This window comes from Ctenocephalides felis, unplaced genomic scaffold, assembly GCF_003426905.1.
Source record: "Ctenocephalides felis isolate EL2017-DRISC unplaced genomic scaffold, ASM342690v1 CF-g0.4_SCAFFOLD_03728, whole genome shotgun sequence".
Taxonomy (NCBI): domain Eukaryota; kingdom Metazoa; phylum Arthropoda; class Insecta; order Siphonaptera; family Pulicidae; genus Ctenocephalides; species Ctenocephalides felis.
In genome coordinates, this window is record NW_020539882.1 from 22,353 (window position 1) to 44,704 (window position 22,352).

Sequence of the window (22,352 nt, forward strand, 5' to 3'; positions counted from 1 at the left end):
TGACGAGCAAATTTAAACTGAATTTTATTTACTAATAAGAACTCTACTGATGAGCAAATCAAAACTAGATTTTTAATATCAAATTGAACTTTACTGATGAGCAAATTTAAATTATTCAAAAAATTAAAATTGACTACAGTCCAGCAAAAATCCAGCAAAAAACTAAAAAGGACTCTACTGACAAGCAAATCAAATCTAGATTTTGAATATTAAAAAGAAACTCTACTGACTAGGAAATAGATTTTGAATGTTAAATAGAGACTCTACTGACAAGCAAATTTTAACAGATTTTGAATATTAAAAAGAGACGCTACTGATTAGAAAATTTGCATTAGATTTTAAATATTATAAAGTACTCTACAGACAAGCAAATGTAAACTAGATTTTCAGTTTTAAAAAGGACTCTACTGACGAGCAAATCAAAACTAGATATTTAAAATTAAAAAGGTCTCTACTGACAAGAAAATTTTAACAAATTTTGAACAATAAAAGAGGATTCTACTGACGAAATAATTAAACCTTGATTTTTAACTTCCCGGAGGAGAAGTTTATGTTTTCATCAAAAAACCCGATTCGCTAATTTTATGTTTTCTCGACGTTTCAAGCCATTCTGAATAGAATGAGACCAAATTTGGAAAAAGTATGTGTGTGTGTGTGTGTGTGTATGTGTGTGTGAACAGATTTTTTGCCGTAAATCGACGTTTTCTCGAAAACGGCTGGGCCGATTTCAAAAATTTAAAAGCCATTCGATGCATCTCGACGAGGACTATCGTTTGTCCTATCGAGTTTTGTGGGACGATCGGCCGAGACGTTTCTTTATAAATAGCAGAAAAGTGAAAAAATTTTCGTGCACGTTTTAGCCCGCAATTCTGAACCGATTAAGAAAATTCAAAAACCGTTCGAAAGATATTGATTGGGAATCGTGCTGATTAGTTTTTGGTAGAGATCGGCCGGGCCGTTTTCTTGTAATAAAGTTTTTAAAAAAAAAATTTCGACGATTTTCATGATTATTTTTTTGACTGTAGATACCATAGTCTTCTAGATCATACTAAAATATTACGGCCCTACGACAACTGGTTCAGCTTTAAAAATTCGTCAAAGTTTGCAAAAATCAGTATGGTCTTTTTGGCATTTGTCAAAATTAGACTTTTGATCGACGTTTTCTCAAAAACGCCTGAACCGTTTGTCAGTTTTGTGCAACGATCTGCCAAGCCGTTTCTTTGTAATTTGAAAAAAAGTGTTAAATTTTCGTCGACATTTAAGCTCATCCTACCGAACCGATTTTAAAAAATCAAAAACTGTTCGAAAGATATTAGTTGGGAATGGTACTGATTAATTTTAGGTGAAAATCTACCGAGCCGTTTTCTTGTAATTAACTGTTGAAAAAAGTGTTAAACTTTTTGTCCACATTTAAGCTCATCCTACCGAACCGATTTTAAAAAATCAAAAACCTTTCGAATGATATTAGTTGGGAATGGTACTGATTAATTTTAGGTGAAAATCTACCGAGCCGTTTTCTTGTAATTAACTGTTGAAAAAAGTGTTAAACTTTTTGTCCACATTTAAGCTCATCCTACCGAACCGATTTTAAAAAATCAAAAACCTTTCGAATGATATTAGTTGGGAATGGTACTGATTAGTTTTAGGTGAAAATCTACCGAGCCGTTTTCTTGTAATTAACTGTTGAAAAAAAAATTAAGCCTTTTTTCATGGAACTTTTTTTGGCGATATACATCATGGTCTTATAGAACTTACTGTAATATTACGGCCTTACGACAAGTAGTTTAATTTTAAAAATTCGTCAAACTTTGCTAAAATTATTATCGTTTTTTTTTAAAGTATGATTGATGAAGTATATTATTTACACATTTTTTTTTAATAAGTCGATTATTTACACATATCGGGAAGTTCATGTAACTTGCCTCAAGGCTAAATACCAAACCAACTAGTTATTATTTCAGTTTGCTCGTTAGTAGAGATCCTTTTTATAATGATTTTGCTTGTTTGTCGGTAGAGTCTCTTTCTATATGTTATTTTAACTTGCTTGTCAGTAGAGTCCCTTTTTATTATTAATTCAGTTTGCTCGTTAGTAGAGTTCTTTTATTAGATTATGTTCGTTGAGTCCCCTTTACGTCTAATTTTAGTAATTTTAAACTATTATCTATAAATGCATATATACTATTTCACATATAAAGCAGTTAATTTGGAGAATTAAAAAATAAACTTGCATTACGTTTCGAAACCTACTTTGTCCTATCGTCAGTGCATTAACATAACAAATCTTAAAAATTGATCACCATAGACACAAATAATGAGAAAAAATATTTTTGTTCAAATAATTCCTATTGCGGTTGTGGGATTTAAATTATAAATATTTAAATTACAAATATAAATTATAAATATGAGTGTTTGTGCACTGAAGATGGGTCAAATTGTGTTTCGAAACGTATGCAAGATTTATTAAAAAAAAAACATTTTTTAAACCTCACTCACAATTTTTGTTATTAATAATGCAAAACATTTATATAGAATTACATCTTTTATCAAATTTTGGTGTCAGACGATTTAAAATGACTCAAAATGCCTAGAAAAAATTCAAAATCTTTACAAATAGTTTTAAATTTCTAAGAAAACAAAAGTTTTGAATTTTCAAAATAAAAGTTTTCAATCATCAAAAAACAAAAGTTCCAAAACTTGAACTTTGCCTGCTTTCGAATGATACGTAGAAGTTTAATTTTTGTGGGGGTAATTTTAAATATTATATATATATATATATATATATATATATATATATATAAATTTAAGTGTGTGTAATTCCGGAATGTGTGCATATGTGCATGTGTAAATACAATTACCTGCACCTGATGTCAGCTTACTATAAAATCTATTCTGTTTTACGACTCGTCCACGTATTACATATATACCTAATTATATATATATATATATATATATATATATAATATATATATATATATATATATATATAATATATATATATATATATATATATATATATATATATAAGGAGAATAAAGCATTGCTAATAAACTACAAGGTCCTAGTTAATTTTTAAAGAGACAATACTGACAATAAATTTTAAACTTACGTTGTCCAAATGATCTCTACCGAGAAATAAATTTATACTAAATTTAAAAAGGACTCTACTGAGGAGCAAATTAAGATCAACTTTTCCCCGCAAGTACCGTCTAGCTTTTTCTTCAACATTAATTTACCTATCACTTTATTTTTCTGATAGTTCTGATTTTAAAAAAAATCGACTATTGTCTGATATTGAAAACTAAGACGATATTATTCACTACATATTATCGATATGAATTATTTAATTTATTTGTAAAGCATTTTTTGACTTCATATGATTTTGCCAAAATTTTATTCATATTATAAATTATCAAATATTAAAACTACGAAACTTTACTTTGTGTCTGAATCTCATTTTTTCCAACAAGCAAAGAAATTGCATATATAAATATTTTATAAAAATTAAAACGTTTTACTAAAAGCAAGATTTTTGTTTTAAATTTAAATTTAAAGTCTCAAAAATCGCAATAATCAATAAACATCAAGAAGATATTTATATTACTAATTAAAAATCAAGAAATTCAAAATTGAACCATAGATCAAACTAGATAATCATGTATCAGACCAGATCACCGTAGTTGGATGGATCAAAACAAAACACGTTAACCTTAGTGAAAAATATGAATGGAACAAAGTACTCGTATAATTGCAATTGGGATATGACAAAAACTGGTTTCATCAAACGAACAAAACTGAAAACATCAAACAGTAGAAATCCAAGATTAATCACCGTAGGTGAACTTAGATCTATGATCGTCCCAGATTAATTTTTAGCGTTAGATGGGTTCCTCATAACTGATGTAGCCTCATTACATCAGTTATGGTTCCTTAAAACGTAACCACATTACTTGGATAACTGTGGTAAATCTAGAGATTCATGGGACATGTTTGTCTCAGGTTCTTTCCTTAAATACCATCTAAATACCTTTCGATCTACACACATTAATCCCTACATTAATAGGAATCAGTTTTGCCTATATTAATAGCTATCAGTGAATCTAGACTAGATGGTCATCCTCCTGCTAATTTCCCCAATATATAGTATAGTACAATAAGCACTTGATACTAGAGCTATAGCAATGTACGACATTTTTCTCCGATTTTTAAACATTATAAGGCTGACTATAAAGTGTTCTTATCACAATCTTCGTAAAAAAAAATCTTGTCATTAATGCAAAGTGATTTTTACTAGTCTTGTCAGTTTTCGGTTAGCAAAACCATGAACATTTTGAAGTCTCAAAATGTCGTAACTAAAAACATTTTAAAATGTCTGAAAATACTTCAAATAGCTTGAAAATATTTCAGAGAGCTTGAAAATATTTCAAATAGCCTAAAAATAATTTGAATTGTCTGAAAATTGTTTGAATCATCTGATTTTTTGTAAAATTGTCAGAAATAAAAATGTCTAAAACATTTGAAATCAATTTAAAACATTTTGAAACAATGTTTAATGTTTATTACAAATTTGCAATATTTTTTACTTTAATATTTAAATTTAAATATTTCTTAAAAATTTGCAATATTTTTAAAAAAAATTCAATATTTCTTAGATAAATGAAACATTTTTATTCATCTAAAACAATTTAGCAATTAGCTACATTTTCGGTCAATCTGAAACAATCAGTTTTTTTTTTTAATTTAAAACATTTTTAGCAAATTGTCGAATATTTTTATAATTTAAAACAATTTGAATGATTTTTAGCCATTTGCAATATTTGTTTTAGCAATCTTAACATTTTTTAGAAATTTTAAATATTCTTACAAATTTGAAACATTTTTTTTAGCAATTTGAGACATTTCTTCAGCAAATTGAAACATTTTCAGTCAATTTGCAACATTCTCAGTCAACTTGAAATATTCTCAGGCAATTTGAAACATTCTCAGTTAATTTGCAACATTTTTTCGCGATTTGAATCATTTTCAGCCAATTTGCAACATTTTTAGTCAACTTGTAACATTTTTAATCAATTTATAACATTGTAAAACAATTTGCAATGATTTTCACAAAGTTGCAACATTTCCATCAATTTTAAAACAATTTGCAACATTTGTTAGTAATTTGCCACATTTATTAGTAATCTGAAACATTTGTATTCAATTTGCAACTTTCTTCAACAATTTAGAACATTTCGAGTCAATTTTAATAATTTCAAGTTAATTTAAAGCATTTCGTGTCAATTTAAAATATTTCGAGACAATTTGCAACATTTTCAGTCAATTTGCAACATTCTCATTCAATTTGCAACATTCTCAGTCAATCTAAACTAAAACATACTCAGTCAATCTAAACTAAAACATTCTCAGTCAATCTAAACTAAAACATTCTCAGTCAATCTGTAACATTTCAAGTCAATTTGATACATTTTCGGTTAATTCCAAATATTTTTTAGCAATTCAAAATATTTTCGGTCAATTTAAAACATGTCGAGTCAATTTGAAACATTTTTTAGCAAATTGTCTGAAAATGTTTTAAATTGTATGAAATTGTTTTAAATTGTACGAAAATGCTTAGAATAGTCCGTAAATGTTTAAAAGTGTGTGTTTCAAAGTGTCTGCAAGAAATTAAATATTTAAAATACTTACTTGAAATTTAAATATGTATATTAAATTGTCCGAAATGTCTTAAAATGTCTAAAAATATTTCAAAATGTCAAACATTTTTGGTCAATTAAAAGCACTTGAAAATAATTTGCAATGTATTTTTTAGCAAGTTTCAATATTCAATATTTTTTGGCAAGTTGCAATGATTTTTAGCATTTTGCTATATTTTGAAATTGTCAAAAAATGTTTCAAATTGCTGAAAAATAGTGTAAATCATTTTAAATTGTGTTAAACTGGCTAAAAATGTAAATTGTCCGAAGATTTTTAAATTGTCTGGACATGATTAAAATTGCCTGAAAATGTTTTAACTAATTTAAGCAAGATTTTAAATACCGAAAAGAACTGTATACACGTGCAAATCCAAAGTAGGTTTTAAATTCTAATAAAGACTTTACTGACGTAGAAAACTGCATTAAAAAAAATAAATTGTCTGAAAGTGTTTTAGTGTTTGTAAATTCTTCATTATTTCGTCGCGGTGATCTGATTCGTTGAATTTTGAGACAATAAATAATATTATATTGCAGTAATGTCTAGTTCAAATCAAATCCTGCATCTAACCCTTGTTATAGCCCAAATACACAAAAAAGTGCAATACTCTCTTGTAGTGGTATCCAACCCAGTTTCCTTTTTTAGTTAGTCCCAAGCAAACTGAACACAATTCAGAATCCTAATCTGCTGCTCCTTTTATGGTACACCTCCATGTCGTCAGGTCTCTTCACACATTATCACCTTAAGTCATGCACACCGACGCCACCGACACCGCCACCGTCGACCCACTTCCACACACACACACTATCTTGTTATTGAGAATGTTCTATATTAATTCAATCAAATCACTCGACCAAAGTAAATTAACACCTTGCTCTGATCTGCTCTGATCTACTCTGCTCTGCTCTGCTTCATATTACTTCATATATTAGACGATGATGATGTCTCTCTAAGGATTCCTTCCTCTTAAGGGATGTCTTGCTCCAGGTTCTAGGCACTGTTTGATTAACTCGCTTAAGATCTTTCATTAGAGAATTTACCACAGGTGGTAATAAATGGGCAATACGTGATTAATACGTACTAGGATTTCGTAATTCTAAATTTAAAAATTTCAGGTATTATTAGGATATTCGATTAATATGGACTCGAAAACAAGTCATAGTAAAGCACAGCAGAGTACTCAGTTCCTGTGTGCTAAGTTAGTTTAATTCCTATTGTTCAAAAAAAGTTGTTGAAAGTTGTAGTTTGCTAATCTGAAGAGTTTCTACTTAAGTTTTTAACAAAAATTAAAAGTTAAATTATTTTGTTTATCCAATTTAATCAGCGTAAATAAATTTCCTTTTAATATTTAGCCTGATGGGTTATTTAATTATTTCATAAGATGTATTGTTAATTTTAAGTTAGATTCAACTGTTTTTATATAACCTATATAATGAAAATGTAGTACCTATTAATGAAAAGTAGTAAATAAAAAAGTATATTAATATTTTGTAAGAGATAAATTAAATAAATATTTATTCGAACTTTTCTGATAAATCTTTCTGACGAAATACCAGATCAAGCTTATTACAGTACATTTATACATCTATATTTGGCATTGCTTGCCTAATGTTTTAATTTAAAATCACTTAAAATAAAAATAAAATATTGGACCTATTTGCTAGCTGACTGTCCCATTTTACCCCGCCTATGTAGTGAGAAAGACCGGGTGACAAATTTTAGAAAAACAGCAAAAAAAGCATTTATACAATGGTTTGTGAGCTTTACTAAACATAGTCAGATAGTTGTTTGTTTGATATGTGTTATTTGTTGTGATACAATTGGTTTCGTCTCCACATTATAATTTCTCAAAGTCAAATTGGATCTTGGTGCCCCGCTCTATTCTATAGTATTGCCATATACATTACTTCATGTGGTAAAATAAAAAAAAAATCACAATGTTCAAACAAATTTAAGGGGGAGGGGGGGGTATGTAATAAAATTTTAGTCTATTTTAAAATCTATGGCAAATTTATAATAAAACTAATTGTAAGAGACAAGCATCAAAAGTATTATCGCAATATTATCATCTAATTAACTTCCCGTAGGGCAAATTATAGTAATAGCAAAAAAATCGAAAATAAAAATTTTTATATATCTTTACGTTTCAAAGGTTTCTGAACATTTTGGCATACCTTAGAAAAAATGGATGTATGTGTGTGTGTGCGGATACAAATTTTCGTCGATGATTTTGGGAACACCGATTTCAATAATTCAAAAAACATTCGATTCGTATTGATAAGGAGACGTGCTGATTAGTTTTTGGCGAAGGCAGGTCTAGCCGTTCCGTAGATACGGGGCAAAAAGTGCCAAAAGTGGTAACTTAGTTTTTAAGAGAACGGATCGTCCGATTTTAATAATTCAAAAAACATTTTACTTGTATTGACAAGATGTTAATTTGCACGTCAGTAGAGTCTACTTTAGTGTTTTAAATCTGATTTCAATTCTACTAAAAACTACTCTGGCCAATATTACTTTGGCGATTTTTTTTACTTGGTAGTAGAGTCCTTCTAATCTAGTTTGAATTTGTTCGTCAGTAGAGTCCTTTTTCAGAATTGATAATTTAGTTTTGACTTGCTCGTCAGTAGAGGCCGTTTTAGATTTTAGAAAAGTTTCACTTACGTAATATTTTGTCAAAATTTTCATGTCAGTAGTGATTCTTTTTATTAATGAGAAATAATTCTACGAACTGTTAATAGTTCGTCAGTAGAATCTTTTTTTTATCCAGTTTGAATTAGTTTTTCAGTAGAGTCGTTTTTTTCTTGCTCTCAATTTGTTCGTCAGTGGAGTCCTTTTGGTCTTGATAATCTTCCTTTACTCGTTAGTATAGTCTTTTTTTCTGGTTTCAATTTGTTCATTAGTAGAGTCTATTTCTGTTAACTTGTTCATTTCTGTTAACCTTTAAAAATCTCTTATTTGTCAGTAGATTTCTTATTAAATTTAGATAAAATTTTGTGATCATGTCTTGAGTAGAGTCGTTTTTATGTCTAGTTTTGATAGTCTCGTCTGTAGAGCCTCTTTTAGTTTCTAAATTCTAATTTTAATTTGCTCGTCAGTAGAGTCTTTTTCAGTATTTAAAATACAGTTTTAATTTGCTTGTCAGTAGAGTCTTTATCAATAATTACAATCTGGGTTCAATTTGCTCGTCAGTAGAGTTCGAACAAGTAGGTATAGAAGTTTTTGAAAATGGCTTAACAGAACCTCTAAGAACTTTAGTCAAATGTTGCCGATTTTCTGATATCAAAGATGCTATTGACTTCGCTTTGCGAGAAGAAGCTTGTCAAAATTCATCAAATATTAGAAATGATCAAAATAATAATATAACATGTTACATTTGTAAAAAACGTGGGCATATTGCTCCACAATGTTTCTTAAATAAAAGGAATATCGCTAATTCAAATAATGATTATCAAACATTTTGTAATTATTGTAAAAAACCGGGACATTTAATTTATGATTGTAAAAATCCAAATCGAAGAAATTTCAATACAAATCGAAACTATTATAACGCATCAAAAACTTTTATTACTCCTACCAACGAACACAGACAAAAATGTAACTATTCGCACACACATTCAGAAAATGCAACAAAAACCTCCGACACACATACCCAGAGTATGTCAAACTCCGACGAATCCACAAATTCCCAAACCCATTACCCAAAACCTTCAACAACATCAGACAACGATACTGTTACAGTACGTGAACTACAATCACAAATTTACAATTCCTTTTTAATAAATAAAACCGACCAAAAGGAATTAAATTTCAAAAACGAAAATGTTTTGTTACAAATTGATAACAAAAATTTTGCACAAAATCAATCAAAGAACAAGACCCAAGAAACGACAAACAGCAAGTAAAAGACAAAGACGAATTCAAAGAAACGCTTGACCAAAATGCTCCAATTTTAACAACATCAAATAACGAAAAAGAACAGAAAGACAAAATTTTAAACGACCCACAAATTTCACAAACGCACAAAATGCAATCAGACACAGATTTTACAAACAAACGTTCAGAATTACAAACAAAGAAAACAATCAAAAAAGTTGAAGAACCAGAGGTAATCACAACTACAAACAAACATCGTTATCAACAAACCAACGCAAAGGAATCCTATGACAATAACGCAAAATACGGAAGATTTAAAAACGACGATTTAGAATTATTAACGGACAAAAACCCTTATGCAAGCAAATCCAAAAAGTCAATGCCTTTATTTAAAGATGCATACAGAGTTTGTGAGGCAAATGATACAGACGTTCTAATGTTCAATCATTACCAATTTTTTCATTTTTTTTTCTTTTCAACATATTATTTGGTCGTTGTGACAGCGGTGTTTTACTGCCAACATATTATTTGGTGAAAATGAATACAGATGTTCTAACGTTCAATCATTATCAATTTTTAATTTTGAATTTATTACATTCTTATTAAATTTAAATAGTTGATTTATGATTATTAAATATAGCATGACAGATTATTGATAATCAATCATTAATTATTGATTTCCAAAAAAAAAATCCATTATTGACTTATTGATTATTAGTTATCGAGTATTGATTGATTGAATATTGATTATTAATTATTAATTATTGACTATTGATTATTGAATATTAATTATTGATTATCAATTGATTTTATTGATTATTAATTATTAATTATTGACTATTGATTATTGAATATTAATTATTGATTATCAATTGATTTTATTGATTTTTTTTTAATGTAGTATACAAATAGTGAACATAATTTTGATAATGATTCCTTGAATTAAATAATAATTGTAATTTTAAATTTACCTAAACAAATTCAAGTATTAATTTAGATTTTATTGCAAAAGTTAATGATTTAGTTAATGTTTAATGAGTAATTATCTCAAGTTTTAGGTAAATTTAGAAAATATCTTGAATAAATTTATAATTTTATAGAATTATTAGTTAAAGAAAATTGAACTTCCACATTTTTTATTTTCAATTTAAATCTAAAAGCTAATTTAAGAATATTCAAGATTACTGTTCAAACGTATTGGGGATTGAAAATTTTTTTTTGCTTTTCGTGATATTTAATACTTTTTAGTCAAATCTAATGAATTGTTGCGATTTTTGTTATTTATTTTTCCTGAATTGAATAATGTTTTTTTGTCTTTTGGTGTCAGTTTTTTTTACGGTAGCGCCGGGAGTCGCTACATTGGCGAGGGAGGTGTTGTACACCCCTGATATTACAAGTTCCTAACCACTGTCATAATATTAGATTCCTAACAAGTCCAGACTGAAATCTTAGAACCCCTGAGCTTTAGCTGATATTAACAGTTCATATTAACTTTTCTCAGACTATTGCGTAGTAGCTGACATTACACATTCTCTCACGAAATCATAAATCTACGTCGACAAATCTCAGGAAGATCTTATTATCGACATTCCGCCTAGTTAACAATTCTCACCAAGTTCGCATGAATATCATTTTGTTTAATCAGCTAAATTCATTACATTGTCCTTTTCGTTGCATAGAATAATCGAGACAAATCCCCACTACGTTTCAAAGGATTTTAGTTTTAATAATTATGAAATAAATCAGTCTTAATCTGTCGGTCGCCGGGCAAACACTTCTCTTCCAATACCTCCGAGTACTTAAAGTGAAATAAAGTGAAGTTTTTGAAATAGTCTTTCATTTATCAAGTATCTCAAGTATTTTCAGCAAGTGAGTTTTCAGGAAAGTCGGAAGGTCCAGAGCAACAACACCGATTTGCATATAGCGGCGCCAACAACCCTTTCTGTTCATCAACGCGGTGCCCAACAATATATATATATATATATATATATATATATATATATATTTTGTAGAGTTTCGAACAAAAATCCAAAAATAATACAAAATAAAAAACAAGAAAAGTTTTTAAAAAAACAATTTCTTTATTTAATTATTTGTTTATTGTCGACGTTTCGGAACTAGGTACGTTCCATCTTCAGGACATCTGTCAAGAAACATGATCTTGATGAGATTTTAGCAAACAATATGTTTAGGAAAAGAAAATAGATTTTTCTTAAATAATGAATTAAATTGTAAAAAATATAATAATGTACAGAAATATGATAATATGTTCAAAATAAAAATGATAAAAATAAATGAGTGGATTATCAGAACAGGATATTAAAACATAATAGAAAATTTTTTTGAAAGTTATGGAAAATTTTTTAAGAAAAGGTTAATGACAAAGTTGAATTAATTACCTGTATGTTTGAATATTTGTTAGCACTTTTTCACTAAACAAGCTTTTTTAACAAAAATGATTTTGTGAGTTAATTTTCCGCCGAATAATTAGATTTTGTAAATCAAAATTACTAAAAAATTTGTCTTTTTTTAAAATTATTATTTGAAAACACAAATAATATTGTTCTCTAGGATGTTGTTCGATTGGCTTTCAAAAATTAACTAAATGAAACTGGTGTGCCCTTTGTAACACGTGTAAACACTTGAACGAGAGATGTGAGATTGTATGTGTGTGTTTTTATATGTCAGGGTGTATATATATATATATATATATATATATATATGCGTGTGTGTACATATGTGTATAATAAACATTGCCATTTACTGATTGCAATAAAATTTAATTCGCCATTTAAAGCGATTGCTTCGAAAATCACCATTCATATTGACCTAACCGCTTCGAGTATTTTGCATATTTGGTGCAACTGCAACGATTTTGATGCAGAAGTGCATCCGGACATAAAAACTAGGAAACACGAGAAACGAGCTCTACTGATAAGCAAATTCAAATTAGGCTTTGAACACTGTAAAGGATTCCACTGTCGAGCAAATTGAAATTTTTAAATAACGACGAGCAAATTACCTGCCGTAAGTAGAAATTTAATATTTAATAATGAGAAGGACTCTACTGACGAGCAAATTGAAACAAATTTTGAATGCTAAAAAAGACTCTACTGGCGAGAAAATTGAAAGAACACATGAGAAAAAAGTGAACAGTGAAAAAATCAACAAGTCCAGATAAACCAAATTCCAAAGTAAACTACTGACGAACAAACTAAATATGTAGATTGAAAATGAGAAAAGGACTATACTAACGAGTAAACTAAATATCTAGATTGAACATTACAAAAGGACTCTACCGACGAATAAACTAAAGATCCAGATGAAAAAAAGGAAAAAAGGACTCTACCAACGAATAAACTGAATATCAGGATAAAAAATCAGAAAAGGACTACTTTACTGACGAGCAAACTAAATATTCAGATAAAAAATAAGAAAAGGACTCTACCGACGAATAAACTAAATATCAAGATTGAACATGAGAAATGGACTCTACTGACGAGCAAACTGAAAATTTAGATAGAAAATCAGAAAAAGACTCTACTGACGAGCAAACTAAAAATTTAGATTGGAAATGAGAAAAGGACTCTACTAACAAGCAAATAAATATCTAGAGTGAAAATGAGAAAAGGACTCTATTTATGAGTAATCTAAAAATTTTGATAAATAATGAGAAAAGGACTCTGACGAGCTGACGAGCTGACGAACTGACGAGCAAACTAAATATCTAGATAGAAAAAAATGAGAAAAGGACTCTACTGACGAGCAAATTCAATATCTATATAAATAAGAAAAAGACTCTACAGACAAGTAAAAATAAATATCAATTTGGAGGATTAAAAAGGGCGAGCATATTAATTACCAATCTAAAGGTTTAAACATTTTTAAATAAAATCAAAATAGATGGACTTTGAAGTTTTGTCCGTTTTAATTAATCACAATTTTTATTATTATTATTAATCACAAAGATTTATTATATATGTTTTGTTTGCATTTCTTGTATACATATTAACATTTATATATTATTATTTTCATTTATATTTATTATTTTTAATATTTTACAATAAACAAAATAATATTGTTTGAAATTAAATAATATGGAACTTGTTCATAAACAATTCGGTGTAAACATACGATATTTGGTGTAAACATACAGAATTTGTTTGTGGACTTAAAATATGAACGAATTCGAAAATATTTAAAACAATTGAGTTTAATAATTCGTCAATTATTATATAGTGTTCATTATATTAATTTAAGGTAAGTTTCAGCAACTTGCCACTAGGCACTTTTTATACTTTTTTTTAGATTTTCATTCGACTCGCTTACTTAGAAAAATTTTGCCACCTGCAACATTTATTTTCTTATCTTTTCTATAGTATAAAATCTATACTATTTTTCATTTATACATATTTTCCACTTGCTCATTCATAACAAAATTCTTTATTCGCTTTTTCTTCTGAATCTTGTCTTCTCTATTTCAAATCTTGCCTTTTCTTCGTACTTTTAATTTTATTCTTGTGTTAGCACAAAGACTCGAACCGAGTATTCCTGGGGTATGAGTTGGGCATGCTACTTACTGAGCTATTTCTTTCACTTTTTAAAATACCATACACCAACATACAAAAAACCGGTCATCCTTTATCTTATATATCTTCTACTAATCCATCTTCCGCGACACTTATCAAAAGAACATTTAAAAGTTTAACTTCTCGGAAGTAAAACAAACAAACAAACAAGTGCAAGGAAGTTCTTAAAGGAATTTCCGCCTCACTTCCGTTACTTTATTTCCGGTTCACTTCTTGACGCTGATTCGTCGTGACGTGTCCGATTGGGCGTTACGTAATTTTTGTAAAAAGATCTTGTCATAGAAAATTTACGAGCGATTTCAAACTGTTTGTTTTCCTTTTGATTAAGGAGGAAAATATTTTTCGTGCGGATAATTTGGCAGAAAAATATTTTTGGCAATTTAAAACAAAAGTGTTGAAATAACAAAAAAAGCTTTCGCTAAACATATATCACAAATGGATATTAAAAATATATACATAAACTGTTTCTGTTAATTTTGAAAAATTTTGTGAATTCTCAGATTTATAAAAAATTGGAGCTATTTTATTGTGTAAATTTTACGATTTCACTATCTTTAATATTTTTCAGATCATTTTGAAACATGTTGCCGGATTTTTGGAAAAGTATCTTTTACTTTTTTGAAAAAAAAAGAAAATTTGATTTGTTTTAGTAACGATATAACGTATATAAACGACATGCATAAGGATCACAATTTGAATTTTTAATCAATTTTGATCTTGCAGTTGCGATTTTAAAATACACGGAGTAGATCTAGGACTTTATAATATTAGACAATATTTTAAATTATTCAATTTCATACAAATTTGCCGAATATTTCATTTAGATCAGACGAACAGTTTAAAAGATACAAAAGATATAAAAAATAAATTTACTAACGAGAAATTTGCTAACCCAAACGAGTATTATATACAGTTCATAATAATATTTAAAGCATCAATATTTAATTGAAGGGCATTTTCAATATCAATTTTAAGGTACACTGAGTTAAACTAATCATTTAACTAATTTTGAACAAATATACAGAAAATTTAACTAACATTTTACTAACTAAAATCTAATTACACTAAAAATCAATTTATGCTCTCAATAACCGTTTTGAAGTATACCGAGTTGCTAGAAGGACTTGATGTATTAAAAAGAATCATAGTACAATCATTTTTATACAAATTCGCCGAATATTTCATTAACTTTAAACAAACGGTTCAAAAGTTACAAGAGATATAATATATAAATCCGCCGCTACTTATCGAGCTAATTACATGTAGAGATTGTGCTAAACTATATATAGTACGGCGGATCAAAAAGACCCTTGACGTCATATGGTAAAAATGCATGTGGGGTATCAAATTAAAGGTCTCAATGAGCATTTTACGAATATCATGCTAATCGACCCTAAAAAATAATAGGGTTCCATAAAATATATATAAGCTCGTAATATATACTGTCTCTGTAACTAAATTTAGGCACACTTTCAACTATCCATTTAGAGTGTGTGCTAAGGTCTTATTATAGGTAAAATTATATATTTTTCAATTTTACACAATTTTGACTCATACCATAATTATATTAATAGAATTGTGAAATAAATTACGATATTAAAGTATACCGAGTTGCTGTAGATTTTGGTGTATTAGAAAACATCATAGTATATTTATTTTTTTAACAAATTCACCAAACATTTCATTAACTTTATACAAATGGTTTAAAAGTTACAAGATATATAATAAATAAATGCACCACTACTTACCGAGTTAATTACATTTAGCGAATGTGCTGAACTATATATAGTACGGTGGGTGAAAAATGCTTCTTGATGACGTCATAGGGTAAAAATGTATGTGGGGTATCAAATGAAAGGTCTCGACGAGTACTTTGCGAAAAACATACTTATGCACCCCAAAAACCAACAGGGTTCCGTACCTTAAATTTAATTTAAGAATCAACTATTATTTATACATTTCACTTCCGCAGTATAGTTTCTAGTGTTATAATATAGTTAAAATAAAGGGGGTGTACTATCACAACACTATATCAACTATCCCCTGTCTCCATTTAACGCCCTTTTCCCAAGCATATTGAAAGTGTTCTCATCGTGAATGATAAGTGTCAATCAAATGTCTCCTGGCTCATCAATTTTTATTATTTTTATTATTTTTACGATTTGTTTCCATTGTGTTCGGAGAATAGTAAAAATGTATAAATGTATAAATATAAATACATATTCAAAAAGTCGACGCGTGCCGGAATTATTGAATTTGGAAATAACTGTGAATAAAGGCGAAATCGTTCGGGCGAAATGCGGATGTTTTCCGGTTACGAGTGCCAATCAAAACATACAAACATATTTGTAGGGGACGCTTTTTGCCTGTCGGCGAGTTGCGTAAATGTGTGAAAATATTTTTATAAATTACGTTGAGGTGTCTGGTATTTTATAAAAAAAAATAATTGCTATATAAATATTGAAAATATATATACAATATAAATATTTTTAATTTTTTTTTTTTTTTATTCTTTTTATTCTGCAATCTGTTTTACATGAGCAACATTAAGCAGAGATTGCTAACAATGATTATCTTATAATATAAACTAGTAGATAGTAGCAACACCCAGCGGTGTGTCTACTAGGTGTAAGGACTAATTAACTATACTCGAAGTATTTGCTGACGTCTTTTTTATTATATGTGCAACTATACCTACAAGAGGCGATTTTCACTTAAGGCTATATTTGATATCTATGACCTCAAGTGGAAATTTGACATCAAAGTTGCCTGATGTCAGGCTTGGCGGTAGCGGGAATCGATCCAGCGAACCTGGAACTAGTTTGTGCTAGCCCACCCCCTAACCGATATCGCCACCGCTGGCCATTATTTTAAAAATAAAGAAAATTCTTTCAATATACTGGAAAAAGGGTGTTAAATATACATACAGGGCTGGATAGTGGATGGTGTTTTAATATCCCACACTCATCAATATATATATATATATAATAGTAATAGTGCATTCTAAAATTAAATTTAGAGTACGGAACCCTATTGGTTTTTAAGGTTCATAACTATGATATTTGTAAAGTTCTCGTCGAGACCTTTCATTTGATACCCAACATGCATTTTTACCATATGACTTCATCAAGAGTATATTTGACCCACTGTATAATATATAGTACGACACAATCAGTACAAGTAATTTGCTTATAAATTAAGGGTGCATTTATTTATTGTATCTCATGTAACTTCTAAACCGTTTGTCTAAAGTTGATGAAATGCTTGGTGAATTTGTTCAAAAATGAATATACTATAATGATTTCTAATACTTCAAATCCATACAGCAACTCGGTATATTTTAATATCGTTGTCCAACGATAACTATATTAAACATGAGTGCCTTAAGAAATGGTTGCAGGGCCATCATTATTTTATATTTAAATGATTTTGGAATAAAATTTTCGCCTATTGGCAAATTGCTGGTGAAATTACTTTTATCATTCAAAATTAGGTTTTAATTTTCATAATTTTGGCAAAATAATCATTTTAGCACTGAGAATTATTTTCATAATTTCGTAATGTTTTTAATTATTGTTATTTAAGAATTGTAAATAAATAAATCTTTTTAAATTAAAATAATTTAAAGAACAGTAGAACTATTTGAACAACATTGAAATTTCTGCCTATTGGCAACTTTCTTATAATGCAAAATAATTTTTTCAGTAATATGTAGAACATTTTAAAAAGTTTGATTTCAAAATATAAAGAAAATTCTGAAAAAATCTGGTCGTAAAGGAGATTTACCTGTTGACAAGTTACATTAGTGACAAGAAATATTTTTGTATTTCACAGTAATGTGCAACAAAAATTTGATATAATATGTTAAATTAATCGAAAAAAATTTAAAGTTAATTTTTAGGAATGTCAAACAAAATTTATATAAGCAAACATACATAAGAGATATGTAAATGTAGTTGATTTTAAAATATTTTTTTTGCCCATTGGCAAATTGCATTAACGACTAAAATTAGTTTCATAATTCACAGTAAGATGTATAGTAATTGCTAAAATTATTTACTTTAATGTTTAAATAATACATGGAATATAAAAGTTTATTTTTCAGAATATACAACATGCTAAAGACGTGTGAGGAACGTAGATTTAGAAATAATTTTTAGCCTATTGGTGAGTTGAGTAAATGCGAAAAATTATTTTTATAATTTATAGAAAAACTTGTAGTAATTTTTGAAAATGTTTCTCTAATAAATGTTCAAACAATTGCGGAAATTTAGATGTTTTTATTTCAAAGTATCTATCAAAACATATAAGAGACTGATATGAAACACGTTCACTATGAAATGAATTTTTAGCCTACTGCCCAGTTGCAGTTAATGTCTAAAATGATTTTTATAATTAACCCAAATATGTATACAATTTTTCAAAATAATTGCGATTCAAATATTTGAATAATATGTGAGATATAAATGCTTAAAAAGTATAGAAATTTCCCAAGTTTCTCACTTTCATATGAAGGGGTGCCATTGGCAGGGTTCTTGAGCCTTGGTGTAAAAATTTTAATAAAACTTGTCTTAAAAGAAAAGTCATTTTCTCTTAATATTAAAAGGATTACATGATTTTGCAAGTTAAATTTGGAATGGAATTTGCCTATTAGCGAGTTGCATAAATGTGATATTTTCAAAATTTACGATAACGTACGTAAGTCTCTACTGGCAATCTGCACTTTAAAATTACAAAAAGGACTCTACTGACAAACAAACCGAGCTAGTATTCAAAATTTAAAAAAGACTTTACTGACGAACAAAATGAATCTAGGCTTTAAATTGAATAAAAGACTATACTGACAAGCAAACTGAAAATGATCTTTAAAACACACGGAGAATGGCTAAACAATTCAAAGTTCGATTTACTATGACATGCCTATTGATGAGTTACAAACAAATATATATTTATTTGGTTTACTTGAGAGGCAAGTACTTTTGATAAATAAATAATCACTCTAAGAAGATAAGATTAATTTATCCTTGAAAATAAAATTATTATATTTTTTAAAATTTATATACGTCATAAACAGTTTTACACCGATGTTTGACCCTTATATATATATATATATATATATATATATATATATATATATATATACATTTAGGGTGTCAAATCCATTACATTTTATGTTTTGATCCGTCACATCACAACCCTCATATTGTTATCCACTAGATTTTTTTTTTTTTTTTTTTAATTAAATTTATTTATATATATATACATTATTTTCATATCTCAGTCAGGCAGAGTTGCCTGGTATGAGAGATTATGAAAACAGTTTTCATATAATATATACATTTCATTTGACTATAATAATCTATTTCATTAATATAATATCTATATATAACTAAAAATATCTTTATATATCACTCTTCAGTCTTCTTGGTCTTCAATTTCCTTATAGTGTTTTTTTATTTTTCTTTTAAATTTATCGTCATCTTTGGTCATCTTAATATTGTTTGGCAATTCGTTATATGTTTTGCTGGCACTCCATATGACATTTTCTCTGAAATTCTTCTTTCTATTGTGTTCAATGTGAAAATTGTTGTGTTGTCTAGTATAGTGTTCATGTATATCTTGATTTATGTCTATTGTTGTGCTTGTTTTAATTCGGTTAAATTTCATTTTGTGTATTAGTTTGCATTTCTCTATTTTAATTATGTTATTTAGTGAAAGATTATTTGTTTCTCTCTGTAAGTATTTGGTGGGTGTCAGATGTGGAAAATTGTATGCTATTTTGGTGGCTTTATTCATTATTGTCTGTATGTCATTTAAGTTAGCTTTAGTTGTTTGGCTCCATGTTGTTATTCCATATAAAATTATAGGTAGTATTTGTGTTTTAAGAATTAGTATTTTATTTTTTTTTGCCGAAAGAGTGGATCCTTTTCAATGCCCCTGTTAATGTTCCAATTTTTCTTTTTATTTTGTTTATATGTTCTGTCCATGTCAGTTTTTCATTTATTATCAGTCCTAAGTATTTTATGCTTTCCACTTCTTCTATTTCTCTATTATTTACTTTAATATTTAGTTTAGTGTTCTCAGTATTTTTTTTATGTTTGAAATATATGTATTTTGTTTTATTGATGTTAATTCTTAGTTTATTTTTAGTTAGCCAGTCAGTGTATGTTTTCATGTCCGTGTTTATTGTATCTTCAAGCCTTTTTTTGTCCTTATCTGCATATACTATGGCAGTATCGTCTGCATATAGTATGTATCTGCCCTTTAATTTTACATCTTTTAGGTTGTTGGTATATAGCAGATATAATAAAGGACCTAAAACAGAACCTTGTGGGACTCCACAAGTTATGCTACGAACCCCACTTGTAAAATTTCCCACCTTCGTCCTTACCACCCTTTCCACGAGAAAATCTTTAATTATGCTGTAATACAAACCTACTACACCCAAATCTATTAATTTATTGAGCAATATGCCATGATCCACAGTGTCAAAAGCTTTTTGTAAGTCAATAAAAATTGCTGCTGTATGCATATTTTCCTCAGATTTCGAATATTATTACACGTGTCCTGATGATGCCGATTCGAAAACTATCCGAAACGTGAGATAATACTTGCTTTTAAATAATTCACCTCATGCAAAATGACAAAACACTATAATATAAAGGCAGATTCTTGAATTGGAAACATTACTTTACAAAGTGACTCCAGCGACTCGATTTTTGTTTGACTTGTCAGTCGTGTTCTTTTTTATTACAGATCTATTTTTATGTTTGCTTCTGATAAATAAATAACTAAATAGGAAATTGGTTCTGCATGTCTGTAGAATTCTTTGAAGTAAGTAGCAGAAATATTTTATAATAATAATTACAATATATGTTGTAAGACGATTTTGTGGAAAAAGCAAACTAAAGTCTGACAAGCAAACAAAAATTTGGACTTAATAATAAATTGATACTTTAGCTATAAATGTATAATATTCTATATATATAAACGAATGACTATTTGTTCTCGTCCCCCGCCCTGTTATTTGCAATAACCACGTATATCCGTATGGAAGTGTTTAATATATGCGAATTCGCCTTAAGGCTAATTCTGGTCTGTTGCTAAGTAAGGCACAGTTATTAAACCATTTGGATATATATATATATATATATATATATATATATATATTTGTATACAGATATATAATTCAAACATATCCTGGAGGTTAGATTTAATTGACACGCAGGATCAACCTCAAACAATAGATGCATCTGCGGATAATATGCGGAACATCGTACCTTTATATTAATACCAATTGGCTGGTTGATATATATATATATATATATATATATATATATATATATATATATATTGAATGGTAGAGTCTTGGATTTGTGTATATTTTGTAGAGTTTCGAACAAGAATCCAAAAATAATACAAAATAAAAAACAAGAAAAGTTTTTAATAAACAATTTCTTTATTTAATTATTTGTTTTACTGTCGACGTTTCGGAACTAGGTACGTTCCATCTTCAGGACATCTGTCAAGAAACATGATCTTGATGAGATTTTAGCAAACAATATGTTTAGGAAAAGAAAATAGATTTTTCTTAAATAATAAATTAATTGCAAAAAAAAATATAATAATGTACTGTAATATAAAAATATGTTAATATGATCAAAATGAAAATGATAAAAATGATAAAAATAAATGAGTGGATTATCAGAACAGGATATTAATATTAGAAACAAAATTAGGTATAATCCATTCATTTTTACAATTAATTTATTGAAAGGAATAAGATAAATGAAAAAAAATATAAATTATTAATGATGTTTATATAAGTGTCATGTAAAATATTTGTGTCGGTTCTTAGATTTATGCTATTGTTAGTCCGAACTATTAACATTGATTCTGCCATGCTCTATTAACTATTAACTATTAACTATTAAAAAAAAAGAAAGATATAGTTTATAAAGTAAATTGTTTGGATTGTAATTGCTCTTATATTGGCCAGACCTGCCAGAACTTAGAAAAGAGACTCAGGCAACATGAATTACAATGTGAAAAAATAGATAACAAAAAATTTAAAAGTACACTTGTGGATCATGCTAATATCAACAACCATAAGTTTGATTTTGACAATCCCCAAATTTTATTCCATGAGAAAGACTTATTTAAACGGAGCATGGCAGAATCAATGTTAATAGTTCGGACTAA